At 44.5% G+C, this 15,475-nt stretch overlaps 26 non-coding genes and 10 pseudogenes across 26 annotated transcripts; all 36 read right to left on the reverse strand.

Annotated features, from left to right (window-relative positions):
* Positions 1-152: 152 nt before the first annotated feature.
* Positions 153-271, reverse strand: LOC121227476 (5S ribosomal RNA). Its single transcript, XR_005925086.1, has one exon. It is a non-coding gene; the product is annotated as a 5S ribosomal RNA (ribosomal RNA).
* Positions 272-450: 179 nt separating this feature from the next.
* On the reverse strand, positions 451-567 carry LOC121227494 (5S ribosomal RNA). Its single transcript, XR_005925103.1, has one exon. It is a non-coding gene; the product is annotated as a 5S ribosomal RNA (ribosomal RNA).
* A 171-nt stretch (positions 568-738) lies between these two features.
* LOC121227497 (5S ribosomal RNA) lies at positions 739-853 on the reverse strand. The gene has a single exon (XR_005925105.1). It is a non-coding gene; the product is annotated as a 5S ribosomal RNA (ribosomal RNA).
* A 178-nt stretch (positions 854-1,031) lies between these two features.
* Positions 1,032-1,150, reverse strand: LOC121227488 (5S ribosomal RNA). The gene has a single exon (XR_005925098.1). It is a non-coding gene; the product is annotated as a 5S ribosomal RNA (ribosomal RNA).
* Positions 1,151-1,330: 180 nt separating this feature from the next.
* LOC121227507 (uncharacterized) lies at positions 1,331-1,445 on the reverse strand (annotated as a pseudogene).
* Positions 1,446-1,626: 181 nt separating this feature from the next.
* LOC121227493 (5S ribosomal RNA) lies at positions 1,627-1,743 on the reverse strand. Its single transcript, XR_005925102.1, has one exon. It is a non-coding gene; the product is annotated as a 5S ribosomal RNA (ribosomal RNA).
* Positions 1,744-1,923: 180 nt separating this feature from the next.
* Positions 1,924-2,036, reverse strand: LOC121227495 (uncharacterized; annotated as a pseudogene).
* A 178-nt stretch (positions 2,037-2,214) lies between these two features.
* LOC121227500 (5S ribosomal RNA) lies at positions 2,215-2,333 on the reverse strand. The gene has a single exon (XR_005925109.1). It is a non-coding gene; the product is annotated as a 5S ribosomal RNA (ribosomal RNA).
* A 182-nt stretch (positions 2,334-2,515) lies between these two features.
* Positions 2,516-2,633, reverse strand: LOC121227479 (5S ribosomal RNA). Its single transcript, XR_005925089.1, has one exon. It is a non-coding gene; the product is annotated as a 5S ribosomal RNA (ribosomal RNA).
* Positions 2,634-2,812: 179 nt separating this feature from the next.
* Positions 2,813-2,930, reverse strand: LOC121227480 (5S ribosomal RNA). Its single transcript, XR_005925090.1, has one exon. It is a non-coding gene; the product is annotated as a 5S ribosomal RNA (ribosomal RNA).
* Positions 2,931-3,108: 178 nt separating this feature from the next.
* Positions 3,109-3,227, reverse strand: LOC121227512 (5S ribosomal RNA). The gene has a single exon (XR_005925113.1). It is a non-coding gene; the product is annotated as a 5S ribosomal RNA (ribosomal RNA).
* Positions 3,228-3,407: 180 nt separating this feature from the next.
* Positions 3,408-3,524, reverse strand: LOC121227487 (5S ribosomal RNA). The gene has a single exon (XR_005925097.1). It is a non-coding gene; the product is annotated as a 5S ribosomal RNA (ribosomal RNA).
* A 183-nt stretch (positions 3,525-3,707) lies between these two features.
* LOC121227499 (5S ribosomal RNA) lies at positions 3,708-3,823 on the reverse strand. The gene has a single exon (XR_005925108.1). It is a non-coding gene; the product is annotated as a 5S ribosomal RNA (ribosomal RNA).
* A 999-nt stretch (positions 3,824-4,822) lies between these two features.
* LOC121227513 (uncharacterized) lies at positions 4,823-4,936 on the reverse strand (annotated as a pseudogene).
* Positions 4,937-5,371: 435 nt separating this feature from the next.
* Positions 5,372-5,489, reverse strand: LOC121227490 (5S ribosomal RNA). The gene has a single exon (XR_005925100.1). It is a non-coding gene; the product is annotated as a 5S ribosomal RNA (ribosomal RNA).
* A 177-nt stretch (positions 5,490-5,666) lies between these two features.
* On the reverse strand, positions 5,667-5,785 carry LOC121227515 (5S ribosomal RNA). Its single transcript, XR_005925114.1, has one exon. It is a non-coding gene; the product is annotated as a 5S ribosomal RNA (ribosomal RNA).
* Positions 5,786-5,916: 131 nt separating this feature from the next.
* On the reverse strand, positions 5,917-6,030 carry LOC121227505 (uncharacterized; annotated as a pseudogene).
* Positions 6,031-6,201: 171 nt separating this feature from the next.
* On the reverse strand, positions 6,202-6,315 carry LOC121227506 (uncharacterized; annotated as a pseudogene).
* Positions 6,316-6,733: 418 nt separating this feature from the next.
* Positions 6,734-6,850, reverse strand: LOC121227486 (5S ribosomal RNA). The gene has a single exon (XR_005925095.1). It is a non-coding gene; the product is annotated as a 5S ribosomal RNA (ribosomal RNA).
* A 178-nt stretch (positions 6,851-7,028) lies between these two features.
* On the reverse strand, positions 7,029-7,147 carry LOC121227477 (5S ribosomal RNA). Its single transcript, XR_005925087.1, has one exon. It is a non-coding gene; the product is annotated as a 5S ribosomal RNA (ribosomal RNA).
* A 180-nt stretch (positions 7,148-7,327) lies between these two features.
* LOC121227504 (uncharacterized) lies at positions 7,328-7,444 on the reverse strand (annotated as a pseudogene).
* Positions 7,445-7,608: 164 nt separating this feature from the next.
* On the reverse strand, positions 7,609-7,721 carry LOC121227510 (uncharacterized; annotated as a pseudogene).
* Positions 7,722-7,896: 175 nt separating this feature from the next.
* Positions 7,897-8,013, reverse strand: LOC121227498 (5S ribosomal RNA). Its single transcript, XR_005925107.1, has one exon. It is a non-coding gene; the product is annotated as a 5S ribosomal RNA (ribosomal RNA).
* A 172-nt stretch (positions 8,014-8,185) lies between these two features.
* LOC121227502 (5S ribosomal RNA) lies at positions 8,186-8,301 on the reverse strand. Its single transcript, XR_005925111.1, has one exon. It is a non-coding gene; the product is annotated as a 5S ribosomal RNA (ribosomal RNA).
* Positions 8,302-8,482: 181 nt separating this feature from the next.
* On the reverse strand, positions 8,483-8,599 carry LOC121227485 (5S ribosomal RNA). Its single transcript, XR_005925094.1, has one exon. It is a non-coding gene; the product is annotated as a 5S ribosomal RNA (ribosomal RNA).
* A 179-nt stretch (positions 8,600-8,778) lies between these two features.
* On the reverse strand, positions 8,779-8,894 carry LOC121227508 (uncharacterized; annotated as a pseudogene).
* A 177-nt stretch (positions 8,895-9,071) lies between these two features.
* Positions 9,072-9,190, reverse strand: LOC121227478 (5S ribosomal RNA). Its single transcript, XR_005925088.1, has one exon. It is a non-coding gene; the product is annotated as a 5S ribosomal RNA (ribosomal RNA).
* A 175-nt stretch (positions 9,191-9,365) lies between these two features.
* On the reverse strand, positions 9,366-9,478 carry LOC121227509 (uncharacterized; annotated as a pseudogene).
* A 176-nt stretch (positions 9,479-9,654) lies between these two features.
* Positions 9,655-9,770, reverse strand: LOC121227496 (5S ribosomal RNA). The gene has a single exon (XR_005925104.1). It is a non-coding gene; the product is annotated as a 5S ribosomal RNA (ribosomal RNA).
* Positions 9,771-10,212: 442 nt separating this feature from the next.
* Positions 10,213-10,330, reverse strand: LOC121227483 (5S ribosomal RNA). Its single transcript, XR_005925092.1, has one exon. It is a non-coding gene; the product is annotated as a 5S ribosomal RNA (ribosomal RNA).
* A 183-nt stretch (positions 10,331-10,513) lies between these two features.
* On the reverse strand, positions 10,514-10,634 carry LOC121227489 (5S ribosomal RNA). The gene has a single exon (XR_005925099.1). It is a non-coding gene; the product is annotated as a 5S ribosomal RNA (ribosomal RNA).
* Positions 10,635-11,553: 919 nt separating this feature from the next.
* LOC121227511 (uncharacterized) lies at positions 11,554-11,664 on the reverse strand (annotated as a pseudogene).
* A 1,921-nt stretch (positions 11,665-13,585) lies between these two features.
* LOC121227482 (5S ribosomal RNA) lies at positions 13,586-13,702 on the reverse strand. Its single transcript, XR_005925091.1, has one exon. It is a non-coding gene; the product is annotated as a 5S ribosomal RNA (ribosomal RNA).
* A 730-nt stretch (positions 13,703-14,432) lies between these two features.
* On the reverse strand, positions 14,433-14,548 carry LOC121227491 (5S ribosomal RNA). The gene has a single exon (XR_005925101.1). It is a non-coding gene; the product is annotated as a 5S ribosomal RNA (ribosomal RNA).
* A 181-nt stretch (positions 14,549-14,729) lies between these two features.
* LOC121227484 (5S ribosomal RNA) lies at positions 14,730-14,847 on the reverse strand. Its single transcript, XR_005925093.1, has one exon. It is a non-coding gene; the product is annotated as a 5S ribosomal RNA (ribosomal RNA).
* Positions 14,848-15,149: 302 nt separating this feature from the next.
* On the reverse strand, positions 15,150-15,264 carry LOC121227501 (5S ribosomal RNA). Its single transcript, XR_005925110.1, has one exon. It is a non-coding gene; the product is annotated as a 5S ribosomal RNA (ribosomal RNA).
* Between the last annotated feature and the right edge of the window lie 211 nt (positions 15,265-15,475).

Raw genomic sequence — 15,475 nt, forward strand, 5'->3', positions numbered from 1 at the left:
TCATAAAGGCTGCCCCTTATCGCACTTGCGCTCGAATTTAAATGCAAATTCGACCAAAATCGTTCCAAATTATTTATTTCACAAAACGCAAATAACGAATGAGTTACCACGTGGAGAAAACGCAACTAAAAAAAACATTATATGAAATGGGAGGGGTGCAACACGAGGACTTCCCAGGAGGTCACCCATCCTAGTACTACTCTCGCCCAAGCACGCTTAACTGCGGAGTTCTGATGGGATCCGGTGCATTAGTGCTGGTATGATCGCACCCGTCAACTCTTGCGCAATCTATTCATATAAAGGCTGCCCTTATCGCACTTGCGCCTCGAATTTAAATGCAAATTCGACCAAATATCGTTCCAAATTATTTATTTCACAAAACGCAAATAACGAATGAGTTACACCACGTGGAGAAACGCAACTAAAAAAAACATTATGAAATAAATGGGAGGGGTGCAACACGAGGACTTCCCAGGAGGTCACCCATCCTAGTACTACTCTCGCCCAAGCACGCTTAACTGCGGAGTTCTGATGGATCGGTGCATTAGTGCTGGTATGATCGCACCCGTCAACTCTTGCGCAATCTATTCATATAAAGGCTGCCCCTTATCGCACTTGCGCCTCGAATTTAAATGCAAATTCGACCAAATATCGTTCCAAATTATTTATTTCACAAAACGCAAATAACGAATGAGTTACACCACGTGGAGAAAACGCAACTAAAAAAACAAAAAAATAGGGGTGCAACACGAGGACTTCCCAGGAGGTCACCATCTAGTACTACTCTCGCCCAAGCACTTAACTGCGGAGTTCTGATGGGATCCGGTGCATTAGTGCTGGTATGATCGCACCCGTCAACTCTTGCGCAATCTATTCATATAAAGGCTGCCCTTATCGCACTTGCGCCTCGAATTTAATGCAAATTCGACCAAATATCGTTCCAAATTATTTTCACAAACGCAAATAACGAATGAGTTACACCACGTGGAGAAAACGCAACTAAAAAAAACATTATATGAAATAAAATGGGAGGGGTGCAACACGAGGACTTCCCAGGAGGTCACCCATCCTAGTACTACTCTCGCCCAAGCACGCTTAACTGCGGAGTTCTGATGGGATCCGGTGCATTAGTGCTGGTATGATCGCACCCGTCAACTCTTGCGCAATCTATTCATATAAAGGCTGCCCCTTATCGCACTTGCGCCTCGAATTTAAATGCAAATTCGACCAAATATCGTTCCAAATTATTATTTCACAAACGCAAATAACGAATGAGTTACACCACGTGGAGAAAAGCAACTAAAAAAACATTATATGAAATAAAATGGGAGGGGTGCAACACGAGGACTTCCCAGGAGCACCCATCCTAGTACTACTCGCCCAAGCAGCTTAACTGCGGAGTTTCTGATGGGATCCGGTGCATTAGTGCTGGTATGATCGCACCCGTCAACTCTTGCGCAATCTATTCATATAAAGGCTGCCCTTATCGCACTTGCGCCTCGAATTTAAATGCAAATTCGACCAAATCGTTCCAAATTATTTATTTCACAAAACGCAAATAACGAATGAGTTACACCACGTGGAGAAAACGCAACTAAAAAAACATTATATGAAATAAAATCGGGAGGGGTGCAACACGAGGACTTCCCAGAGGTCACCCATCCTAGTACTACTCTCGCCCAAGCACGCTTAACTGCGGAGTTCTGATGGGATCGGTGCATTAGTGCTGGTATGATCGCACCCGTCAACTCTTGCGCAATCTATTCATATAAAGGCTGCCCTTATCGCACTTGCGCCTCGAATTTAAATGCAAATTCGACCAAATATCGTTCCAAATTATTATTTCACAAAACGCAAATAACGAATGAGTTACACCACGTGGAGAAAACGCAACTAAAAAAAACATTATATGAAAAAAAGGGAGGGGTGCAACACGAGGACTTCCCAGAGGTCACCCATCCTAGTACTACTCTCGCCCAAGCACGCTTAACTGCGGAGTTCTGATCCGGTGCATTAGTGCTGGTATGATCGCACCCGTCCTCTTGCGCAATCTATTCATATAAAGGCTGCCCTTATCGCACTTGCGCCTCGAATTTAAATGCAAATTCGACAAATATCGTTCCAAATTATTTATTTCACAAAACGCAAAATAACGAATGAGTTACACCACGTGGAGAAAACGCAACTAAAAAAAATTTATGAAATAAAATGGGAGGGGTGCAACACGAGGACTTCCCAGGAGGTCACCCATCCTAGTACTACTCTCGCCCAAGCACGCTTAACTGCGGAGTTCTGATGGGATCCGGTGCATTAGTGCTGGTATGATCGCACCCGTCAACTCTTGCGCAATCTATTCATATAAAGGCTGCCCTTATCGCACTTGCGCCTCGAATTTAAATGCAAATTCGACCAAATATCGTTCCAAATTATTTATTTCACAAAACGCAAATAACGAATGAGTTACACCACGTGGAGAAAACGCAACTAAAAAAACATTATATGAAATAAAATGGGAGGGGTGCAACACGAGGACTTCCAGGAGGTCACCCATCCTAGTACTACTCTCGCCCAAGCACGCTTAACTGCGGAGTTCTGATGGGATCCGGTGCATTAGTGCTGGTATGATCGCACCCGTCAACTCTTGCGCAATCTATTCATATAAAGGCTGCCCTTATCGCACTTGCGCCTCGAATTTAAATGCAAATTCGACCAAATATCGTTCCAAATTATTTATTCAAAACGCAAATAACGAATGAGTTACACCACGTGGAGAAAACGCAACTAAAAAAAACATTATATGAAAAAAATGGGAGGGGTGCAACACGAGGACTTCCCAGGAGGTCACCCATCCTAGTACTACTCTCGCCCAAGCACGCTTAACTGCGGAGTTCTGATGGGATCCGGTGCATTGTGCTGGTATGATCGCACCCGTCAACTCTTGCGCAATCTATTCATATAAAGGCTGCCTTTATCGCACTTGCGCCTCGAATTTAAATGCAATTCGACCAAATATCGTTCCAATTATTTATTTCACAAAACGCAAATAACGAATGAGTTACACCACGTGGAGAAAACGCAACTAAAAAAAACATTATTAAATAAAATGGAGGGGTGCAACACGAGGACTTCCCAGGAGGTCACCCATCCTAGTACTACTCTCGCCCAAGCACGCTTAACTGCGGAGTTCTGATGGGATCCGGTGCATTAGTGCTGGTATGATCGCACCCGTCAACTCTTGCGCAATCTATTCATATAAAGGCTGCCCTTATCGCACTTGCGCCTCGAATTTAAATGCAAATTCGACCAAATATCGTTCCAAATTATTTTTTCACAAAACGCAAATAACGAATGAGTTACACCACGTGGAGAAAACGCAACTAAAAAAAATTATATGAAATAAAACGGGAGGGGTGCAACACGAGGACTTCCCAGAGGTCACCCATCCTAGTACTACTCTCGCCCAAGCACGCTTAACTGCGGAGTTCTGATGGATCCGGTGCATTAGTGCTGGTATGATCGCACCCGTCAACTCTTGCGCAATCTATTCATATAAAGGCTGCCCTTATCGCACTTGCGCCTCGAATTTAAATGCAAATTCGACCAAATATCGTTCCAAATTATTTATTTCACAAAACGCAAATAACGAATGAGTTACACCACGTGGAGAAAACGCAACTAAAAAAAACATTATATGAAATAAAATGGGAGGGGTGCAACACGAGGACTTCCCAGAGGTCACCCATCCTAGTACTACTCTCGCCCAAGCACGCTTACTGCGGAGTTCTGATGGATCCGGTGCATTAGTGCTGGTATGATCGCACCCGTCAACTCTTGCGCAATCTATTCATATAAAGGCTGCCCTTATCGCACTTGCGCCTCGAATTTAAATGCAAATTCGACCAAATATCGTTCCAAATTATTTATTTCACAAAACGCAAATAACGAATGAGTTACACCACGTGGAGAAAACGCAACTAAAAAAAACATTATATGAAATAAAAGGAGGGGCACCGAAGTCCCAGATCACCCACTAGTACACTCCGCCCAAGCACTGATCGTTCTGATGATCCTGCATTAGTGCTGTATGATCGCACCCGTCAACTCTTGCGCAACTATTAATAAAGGTCCCTTATCAGCACTTCGCCTCAATTAATTCAATTCGACCAAATATCGTTCAAATTATTTATTTCCAAAACGCAATAACGAAGTTAGCACCACGTGAGAGCAACTAAAAGAACATATATAAATAAAGGGGCTGCAACACGAACTTCCCAGAGCTTCACCCATCCTAGACTACTCTCGCCCAGCACCTAACTCGGAGTTCTATGGGATCCGTGGCATTAGCGCTGATATCCACCCTCAACTCCGCTCCTATCATAGAAAGCTTCCCTTATCGCAACTGCGCTCGAATTTAAATGCAATTCGACCAAATAATCGTTCCAAATTATTTATTTTCACAAAACGCAAATAACGAAATAGTTACACCACGTGGAGAAACCAACTAAAAAAAACATTTATAATAAAACGGAGGTCTGCACACTCGAGACTTCCCAGAGGCTCACCCATCCTGTACTACTCTCGCCCAAGCAGGCTTAACTCGCGATTCTGATGATCCGGTGCATTAGTGCTGGTCATGATCGCACCCTCCACTCTTGCGCAATCTATTCATTAAAGGCTGCCCCCTATCGCACTGCCCTCGAATTTTAAATCAAATTCGACCAAATATCGTTCCAATTATTATTTCACAAAACGCACAATAACGAATGAGTAGCACCACGTTGGAGAAAACGCAACTAAAAAAACATTATATGATAAAAATCGGAGGGTGCAACACGAGAACTTCCAGGAGTCACCCATCCTAGTACTACTCTCGCCCAAGCACGCTTACTGCCGAGTTCTGATGGATCCGGTGCATTAGTGCTGTATGATCGCCACCGTCCAACTCTGCGCAATCTTTATTCATATAAAGGCTGCCCCTTATCGCACTTGCGCCTCGAATTTTAAATGCAAATTGACCAAATATCGTTCCAAATTATTTATTTCACAACGCAAATACACGAAAGGTTTACACCACGTGGAGAAAAGCAACAAAAAATTAAAAAAAATCGAGGGGGAGCCGAGGACTCCCCAGGGGCACCCATCGTAGTACTACTCTCGCCCAGCCGGTTAACGCCGGATTTTTATGGTTCCGGTGCTTATGTTTGTATGATCGCCTGTCACTCTTCCGCCTCTTATTCATATAAGGCTGCCCCTTATGCCTTGCCTCGGAATAAAGCAATTCGACAATATCGTTCCAAATTTTTATTTCAAAACGAAATAACGATGCGTTACCGTGGAGAAAGCACTAACAAAAAAAACTTTATAATAAATACAGGGGCACACGAGGACTTCCCAGGAGGTCACCCATCCTAGTACTACTCTCGCCCAAGCACGCTTAACTGCGGAGTTCTGATGGGATCCGGTGCATTAGTGCTGGTATGATCGCACCCGTCAACTCTTGCGCAATCTATTCATAAAGGCTGCCCCTTATCGCACTTGCGCCTCGAATTTAAATGCAAATTCGACCAAATATCGTTCCAAATTATTTATTTCACAAAACGCAAATAACGAATGAGTTACACCCGTGGAGAAAACGCAACTAAAAAAAACATTTTGAAAAAATGGGAGGGGTGCAACACGAGGACTTCCCAGGAGGTCACCCATCCTAGTACTACTCTCGCCCAAGCACGCTTAACTGCGGAGTTCTGATGGGATCCGGTGCATTAGTGCTGGTATGATCGCACCCGTCAACTCTTGCGCAATCTATTCATATAAAGGCTGCCCCTTATCGCACTTGCCTCGAATTTAAATGCAAATTCGACCAAATATCGTTCCAAATTAACCAAAAAAAAACATTATATGAAATAAAAAAAAGGAGGGGTGCAACACAGGACTTCCCAGGGTCCCCATCCTAGTACTACTCTCGCCCAAGCACGCTACCTGCGGAGTTCTGATGGGATCCGGTGCATTAGTGCTGGTATGATCGCACCCGTCACTCTTGCGCATCTATTCATAAAAGGCTGCCCTTATCGCACTTGCGCCTCGATTTAAATGCAAATTCGACCAAATATCGTTCCAATTATTTTTCACAAACGCAAATAACGAATGAGTTACACCAGTGAGAAAACGCAACTAAAAAAAACTTATATGAATAAAATGGGAGGGGTGCAACACGAGGACTTCCCAGGAGGTCACCCATCCTAGTACTACTCTCGCCCAAGCAGCTTACTGCGGGTTCTGATGGGTCCGTGCATTAGTGCTGGTATGATCGCACCCGTCAACTCTTGCGCATCTATTCATATAAGGTGCCCTTATCGCCTTGCGCCTCGATTTAAATGCAAATTCGACCAATATCGTTCCAATTATTATTTCCAACGCAATAAGAATGAGTACACCACGTGGAGAAAAGAAAAAAAAACTTATGAAAAAAAGAGGGTCACACAGGATCCAGGAGGTCACCCTTAGTACTCTCGCCCAAGCAGGCTTAACTGCGGAGTTCTGTGGATCCGGTGCATTAGTGCTGGATGATCCACCGCACTTTCATATCAAAGGCTGCCCTTATCGCACTTGCGCCTCGAATTTAAATGCAATTCGACCAAATATCGTTCCAAATTATTTATTTCACAAAACGCAAATAACGAATGAGTTCACCACGTGGAGAAAACGCAACTAAAAAAACTTTATGAAAAATGGGAGGGTGCAACACGAGGACTTCCCAGAGGTCACCCATCCTAGTACTACTCTCGCCCAGCACGCTTAACTGCGGAGTTCTGATGGGATCCGGTGCATTAGTGCTGGTATGATCGCACCCGGTCAACTCTTGCGCAATCTTTCCATATAAAGGCTGCCCCTTATCGCACTTGCGCCTCGAATTAAATGCAAATTCGACCAAATATCGTTCCAAATTATTTATTTCACAAAACGCAAATAACGAATGAGTTACACACGTGGGAGAAATGCAACTAAAAAATTTTATAGAATAAAATGGGAGGGTGCAACACGAGGACTTCCCAGGAGGTCACCCATCCTAGTACTACTCTCGCCCAAGCACGCTTAACTGCGGAGTTCTGATGGGATCCGGTGCATTAGTGCTGGTATGATCGCACCCGTCAACTCTTGCGCAATCTATTCATTAAAGGCTGCCCCTTATCGCACTTGCGCCTCGAATTTAATACAAATTCGACCAAATATCGTTCCAATTATTTATTTCACAAAACGCAAATAACGAATGAGTTACACCACGTGGAGAAAACGCAACTAAAAAAACATTATATGAAATAAATGGGAGGGGGTGCAACACGAGGACTTCCCAGGGAGGTCACCCATCCTAGTACTACTCTCGCCCAAGCACGCTTAATGCGGAGTTCTGATGGGATCCGGTGCATTAGTGCGGATGATCGCACCCGTCAACTCTTGCGCATCTATTCATATAAAGGCCCCTTATCGCACTTGCGCCTCGAATTAATGCAAATTCGACCAATATGTTCCAAATTATTATTTCACAAACGCAATAACGAATGAGTTACCCACGTGGAGAAACGAATAAAAAACATTATATGAAATAAATGGGAGGTGCAACACGAGGACTTCCCAGGGTCACCCATCCTAGTATACTCTCGCCCAAGCACGCTTACTGCGGAGTTCTGATGGGATCCGGTGCTTAGTGTGGTATGATCGCACCGTCAACTCTTGCGCAATCTATTCAATAAAGGCTGCCCCTTATCGCACTGCGCCTCGAATTTAAATGCAAATTCGACCAATATCGTTCCAAATTATTTATTTCACAAACGCAAATAACGAATGAGTTACACACGTGGAGAAAACGCAACTAAAAAACATTATATGAAATAAAATGGGAGGGTGCAACACGAGGACTTCCCAGGAGTCACCCATCCTAGTACTACTCTGCCCAAGCACGCTTAACTGCGGAGTTCTGATGGGATCCGGTGCATTAGTGCTGGTATGATCGCACCGTCAACTCTTGCGCAATCTATCATATAAAGGCTGCCCTTATCGCACTTGCGCCTCGATTTAAATGCAAATTCGACCAATATCGTTCCAATTATTTATTTCACAAACGCAAATAACGAATGAGTTACACCACGTGGAGAAAACAACTAAAAAAAACATTATATGAAAAAATGGAGGGGTGCAACACGAGGACTTCCCAGAGGTCACCCATCCTAGTACTACTCTCGCCCAAGCCGCTTAACTGCGGAGTTCTGATGGGATCGGTGCATTAGTGCTGGTATGATCGCACCCGTCAACTCTTGCGCAATCTATTCATATAAAGGCTGCCTCTTATCGCACTTGCGCCTCGAATTTAAATGCAAATTCGACCAAATATCGTTCCAAATTATTTATTCACAAAACGCAAATAACGAATGAGTTACACCACGTGGAGAAACGCAACTAAAAAAAACATTATATGAAATAAAAGGGAGGGGTGCAACACGAGGACTTCCCAGGAGGTCACCATCCTAGTACTACTCTCGCCCAAGCACGCTTAACTGCGGAGTTCTGATGGGATCCGGTGCTTAGTGCTGGTATGATCGCACCCGTCAACTCTTGCGCAATCTATTCATATAAAGGCTGCCCCTTATCGCACTTGCGCCTCGAATTTAAATGCAAATTCGACCAAATATCGTTCCAAATTATTTATTTCACAAAACGCAATAACGAATGAGTTACACCACGTGGAGAAAACGCAACTAAAAAACATTATATGAAATAAATGGGAGGGTGCAACCGAGGACTTCCCAGGAGGTCACCCTCCTAGTACTACTCTCGCCCAAGCACGCTTACTGCGGAGTTCTGATGGATCCGGTGCATTTAGTGCTGGTATGATCGCACCGTCAACTCTTGCGCAATCTATTTCATATAAAGGCTGCCCTTATCGCACTTGCGCCTCGAATTTAAATGCAAATTCGACCAATATCGTTCCAATTATTTATTTCACAAACGCAAATAACGAATGAGTTACACCACGTGGAGAAAACGCAACTAAAAAACATTATATGAAATAAAAGGGAGGGGTGCAACACGAGGACTTCCCAGGAGGTCACCCATCCTAGTACTACTCTCGCCCAAGCACGCTTACCTGCGGAGTTCTGATGGGATCCGGTGCATTAGTGCTGGTATGATCGCACCCGTCAACTCTTGCGCAATCTATTCATATAAGGCTGCCCCTTATCGCACTTGCGCCTCGAATTTAATGCAAATTCGACCAAATATCGTTCCAATTATTTATTTCACAAAACGCAAATAACGAATGAGTTACCCACGTGGAGAAAACGCAACTAAAAAACATTTATGAATAAATGGGAGGGGTGCACACGGGACTTCCAGGAGTCACCCATCCTAGTACTACTCTCGCCCAGCACGCTTAACTGCGGAGTTCTGATGGGATCCGGTGCATTAGTGCTGGTTGATCGCACCCGTCAATCTTGCGCAATCTATTCATATAAAGGCTGCCCCTTATCGCACTTGCGCCTCGAATTTAAATGCAAATCGACCAAATATGTTCCAAATTATTTATTTCACAAAACGCAATAACGAATGAGTTACACCACGTGGAGAAAACGCAACTAAAAAACATTATATGAAATAAAACGGAGGGTGCAACACGAGGACTTCCCAGGAGGTCACCCATCCTAGTACTACTCTCGCCCAGCACGCTTAACTGCGGAGTTCTGATGGGATCCGGTGCATTGTGCGGTATGATCGCACCGTCAACTCTGCGCAATCTATTCATATAAGGCTGCCCTTATCGCACTTGCGCCTCGAATTTAATGCAAATTCGACCAAATATCGTTCCAATTATTTATTTCACAAAACGCAAATAACGATGAGTTACCCACGTGGAGAAGCATAAAAACATTTGAATAAAAGGGAGGGTGCAACACGAGGACTTCCAGGAGTCACCTCTAGTACTACTCTCGCCAAGCACGCTTACTGCGGAGTTCTGATGGGATCGGTGCTTAGTGCTGGTATGTCGCACCCGTCAACTCTTGCGCAATCTATCATATAAAGGCTGCCCCTTATCGCACTTGCGCCTCGAATTTAATGCAAATTCGACCAAATATCGTTCCAAATTATTTATTTCACAAACGCAATACGATGAGTACACCCGTGGAGAACGTAACTAAAAAAACATTTTTGAATAAATCGGGAGGGGTGCAACACGAGGACTTCCCAGGAGGTCACCCATCCTAGTACTACTCTCGCCCAAGCACGCTTAACTGCGGAGTTCTGATGGGATCCGGTGCATTAGTGCTGGTATGATGCACCCGTCAACTCTTGCGCAATCTATTCATATAAAGGCTGCCCCTTATCGCACTTGCGCCTCGAATTTAAATGCAAATTCGACCAAATATCGTTCCAAATTATTTATTTCACAAAACGCAAATAACGAATGAGTTACACCACGTGGAGAAAACGCACTAAAAAACATTATTATGAAATAAAAATGGGAGGGGTGCAACACGAGGACTTCCCAGGAGGTCACCCATCCTAGTACTACTCTCGCCCAAGCACGGCTTACCTGCGGAGTTCTGATGGGATCCGGTGCATTAGTGCTCGGTATGATCGCACCCGTCACTCTTGCGCATCTATTCATATAAGGCTGCCCTTATCGCACTTGGCTCGATTTAATGCAAATTCGACCAATATCGTTCCAATTTTTATTTCACAAATAACAATTTACACTGGAGAAAATAAAAAAAATTATAAAAAAGGAGGGGTGCACAGGACTTCCAGAGGTCACCCTCTAGTCTACCTCGCCCAAGCAGTTATGGAGTTCTGATGGATCCGGTGCATTAGTGCTGGTATGATCGCACCCGTCACCTTGCGCAATCTATTATATAAGGCTGCCCTTATCGCACTTGCGCCTCGAATTTAATGCAAATCGACCAATTCGTTCATTATTTATTTCAAAACGCAAATACAATGAGTTACCACGGGAGAAACGCAATAAAAAAATTTATGAAATAAACAGGGTCAGGGGTACCCTTAGATACCCGCCGAGGCTTATGTCGGTGTTTTGATGGCGATAACGGTGCATTATCTGTATATTCGCCTCGTCAACTACCTATGCGCATCTATTCGATTATAAAAAAAAAGGTGCCTCCTGTATCGCACTTGCGGCATAGGGAGCTTTCAAATGGCCAAATCCACCCTCCCCAGAATTGATTCGTTCAATTATTTTACGTTCACAGAAACGCAACTAAAAACTTATATGAAATAAAACGGGAGGGTGCAACCGGAACTTCCAGGTGGTCACCCATCTAGTACTACTTCCCAAGCACGCTTAACTGCGGAGTTCTGACTGGTCCGTGATAGTGCTGGTGACGACCAGCATCTGGCAATCTTTTATAAAGCTGCCCTTTCGCCTTGGCTCGAATTTAAATGCAAATTCGACCAATATCGTTCCAATTATTTATTTCACAAAACGCAATAACGAATATGGTTACACGTGGAGAAACGCAACTAAAAAACATTTATTGAATAAAACGGGGGGTGCAACACGAGGACTTCCAGGGGGTCACTCCTAGTACTACTTCGCCCAGCACGTTAACTGCGGAGTTCTGATGGGATCCGGTGCTTAGTGCTGGTATGATCGCACCCTCACTCTTGCGCATCTATTCATTTATAAAGGCTGCCCTTATCGCCTTGCGCCTCGAATTTAAATGCAAATTCGACAATATCGTTCCAAATTTTATTTCACAAACGCAATACGAATGAGTTACCAAGTGGGAGAACGCACTAAAAACATTTATGAATAACGGGAGGGTGCACACGAGGATTCCCAGAGGTCACCTCCTTGTACTACTCTCGCCCAAGCCCTTAACTGCGGAGTTCTGATGGATCCGGTTGCATTAGTGCTGGTATGATCGCACCGTCAACTCCTTGCGCAATGCTATTCATATAAAGGCTGCCCCTTATCGCCTTGCGCCTCGAATTTAATGCAAATTCGACCTATCGTTTCCAATTATTTATTTCACCAAAACGCAATAACGAATGGTTACACCGTGGAGAAAATGCAACTAAAAAACATTTATATGAAAAATGGGAGGGGTGAAACACAGGACTTCCCAGGAGGTCACCCATCCTAGTACTCTCTCGCCCAAGCCGCTTAACTGCGGGTTCTGATGGGATCCGGTCATTTGTGCTGTATGATCGCACCCGTCAACTCTTGCGCAACTATTCATATAAGGCTGCCCTTATCGCACTTGGCTCGGATTTAAATGCAAATTCGACCATATATCGTTCCAATTATTTATTTCACAACGCAAATAACGATGAGTTACCACGTGGGAGAAACGAACTAAAAACTTTTGAAATAAACGGGGAGGGTGCACCGGGACCCAGGGTACTCTCCTACCTTCCCCCGAGTATACCCTCGCCCAGCGCTTACTGCGGAGTTCTGATGGGATCGGTGCATTAGTGCTGGTTGATCGCACCGTCAACTCTTGCGCATCTATTCTTAAAGGCTGCCTCTTATCGCACTTGCGCCTCGATTTTAAATACAACTTCGCCAAATATCGTTCAATTATTTATTCACAAAATGCAATAACGATGAGTTACACCACGTGGAGAAACGCACTAAAAAAACTTTATGATAAAGTGGAGGGCGTGCAACCGAGGACTTCCAGGGCACCCTCCTAGTACTACTCTCGCCCAAGGCACGGCTTACCTGCGGAGTTCTGATGGGTACGGTGCTTAGTGCTGGTTATGATGCACCGTCAACTCTTGCGCAATCTATTTCTTAAGGCTGCCCTTATCGCATTGCGCCTGATTATGCAAATTGACCCAAATATCGTTCCAATTATTTATTTCAAAACGCAATAACGAATGAGTTACACCCGTGCGAGAAACGCAACTAAAAAAACTTATATGAAATAATAGGAGGGGTGCCACACGGGACTTCCCAGGAGGGTCACCCATCTAGTATACTCTCGCCCAGCCGGCTTAATGCGGAGTTCTGATGGGTCCGGTGCATTAGTGCTGGTATGATCGCACCCGTCAACTCTTGCGCAATCTATTTCTATAAGGCTGCCCTTATCGACTTGCACCTGATTTATCCGAGTCCTTAATGCGATAATGGTCGACCACGTCAACTCTTGCGCACGATTCCTCACCACACCTGCCCCGCTAATCCGCACTTGCGCCCCTCTTCGCACATTCTAAGGTGCTTCCGCCAATTATGTTCCAAATCTCCATTTATTTCCACGCAATAGAATGAGTTCCCGTGGGAAACGCAACTAAAAATTTTGATAACGGGGCCCCGGTTCCAGGAGGTCCATCTGTACTCTTCGCCAGCCGCTATGCGGATTTATGGATCCGGTGATTAGTGCTGGTATGATCGCACCCGTCAACTCTTGCGCAATCTATTCATATAAAGGCTGCCCCTTATCGCACTTGCCTCGAATTTAAATGCAAATTCGACCAAATATCGTTCCAAATTATTTATTTCACAAAACGCAAATAACGAATGAGTTACCACGTGGAGAAACGCAACTAAAAAAAACATTATATGAAAAAAGGGAGGGTGCAACACGAGGACTTCCCAGGAGGTCACCCATCCTAGTACTACTCGCCCAAGCACGCTTAACTGCGGAGTTCTGATGGGATCCGGTGCATTAGTGCTGGTATGATCGCACCCGTCAACTCTTGCGCAATCTATTCATATAAAGGCTGCCCCTTATCGCACTTGCGCTCGAATTTAAATGCAAATTCGACCAAATATCGTTCCAAATTATTTATTTCACAAAACGCAAATAACGAATGAGTTACACCACGTGGAGAAACAACTAAAAAAAACATTATATGAAATAAAATGGGAGGGTGCACCCGAGGACTTCCCAGGAGGTCCCATCTAGTCTCTCTCGCCAAGACGTTACGGGAGTTCTGATGGGATCGGTGCATTGTGCTGGTATGTCGCACCGTCAACTCTTGCGCAATTCTTTCTATAAAGGCTCCCCTTATCGCCCTTGCGCCTCGATTTAATGACATTCGACCAATATCGTTCCAATTTTTATTTCACAACGCAATACGATGAGTTCCCACGTGGAGAACGACTAAAAACATTTTGAAATAAATGGGGAGGTTGCACCGAGGACTTCCAGGAGGTCACCTCCTGTACTACTCTCGCCAGCCGCTTAACTGGCGGGTTCTGATGGGATCCGGTTGCTTAGTGCTGGTATGATCGCACCCGTCAACTCTGCGCAATCTATTCTATAAAGGCTGCCCCTTATCGCACTTGCGCCTCGATTTTAAATGCAAATTGACCAAATTCGTTCCAAATTATTTATTTCACAAAACGCAAATAACGAATGAGTTACACCACGTGGAGAAAACGCAACTAAAAAAAACATTATATGAAATAAAAGGGAGGGGTGCAACACGAGGACTTCCCAGGAGGTCACCCATCCTAGTACTACTCTCGCCCAGCACTTAACTGCGGAGTTCTGATGGGATCCGGTGCATTAGTGCTGGTATGATCGCACCCGTCAACTCTTGCGCAATCTATTCATATAAAGGCTGCCTTATCGCACTTGCGCCTCGAATTTAAATGCAAATTCGACCAAATATCGTTCCAAATTATTTATTTCACAAACGCAAATAACGAATGAGTTACACCACGTGGAGAAAACGCAACTAAAAAAAACATATATGAAATAAAAATGGGAGGGGTGCAACACGAGGACTTCCCAGGAGGTCACCCATCCTAGTACTACTCTCGCCCAAGCACGCTTAACTGCGGAGTTCTGATGGGATCCGGTGCATTAGTGCTGGTATGATGCACCCGTTCACTCTTGCGCTCTTTCATAAAGGCTGCCCTTATGCACTTGCGCCTCGATTTAAATGAATCGCCAGAATCGTTCCATTATTATTTCAAAACGAATAGAATGGTGTACACCACGTGGAGAACTGCACTAAAAAAATTTATGATAATGGAGAGTGTCACACGAAAACTCCCAGGGGTCACCCTTTGTATACTCTCGCCCAACGCCACTAATGACGGGTTTGATGGTTCACCGCGTCATTAGTGCGGTAATGATCGAACCTGTCAGAACTCTTGACAAGAAATCTATATTATATAAAATAGAGGGTTGCAAACGGGCTTCCCAGAGGTCACCCATCCTAGTACTACTCTCGCCCAAGCACGCTTAACTGCGGAGTTCTGATGGGATCCGGTGCATTAGTGCTGGTATGATCGCACCCGTCAACTCTTGCGCAATCTATTCATATAAAGGCTGCCCTTATCGCACTTGCGCCTCGAATTTAAATGCAAATTCGACCAAATATCGTTCCAAATTATTTATTCAAAACGCAAATAACGAATGAGTTACACCACGTGGAGAAAGCAACTAAAAAAATTTTGAAAAAATGGAGGGGTGCAACACGAGGACTTCCCAGGAGGTCACCCATCCTA

Source organism: Gossypium hirsutum, unplaced genomic scaffold (assembly GCF_007990345.1).
Source record: "Gossypium hirsutum isolate 1008001.06 unplaced genomic scaffold, Gossypium_hirsutum_v2.1 scaffold_943, whole genome shotgun sequence".
Lineage (NCBI taxonomy): Eukaryota > Viridiplantae > Streptophyta > Magnoliopsida > Malvales > Malvaceae > Gossypium > Gossypium hirsutum.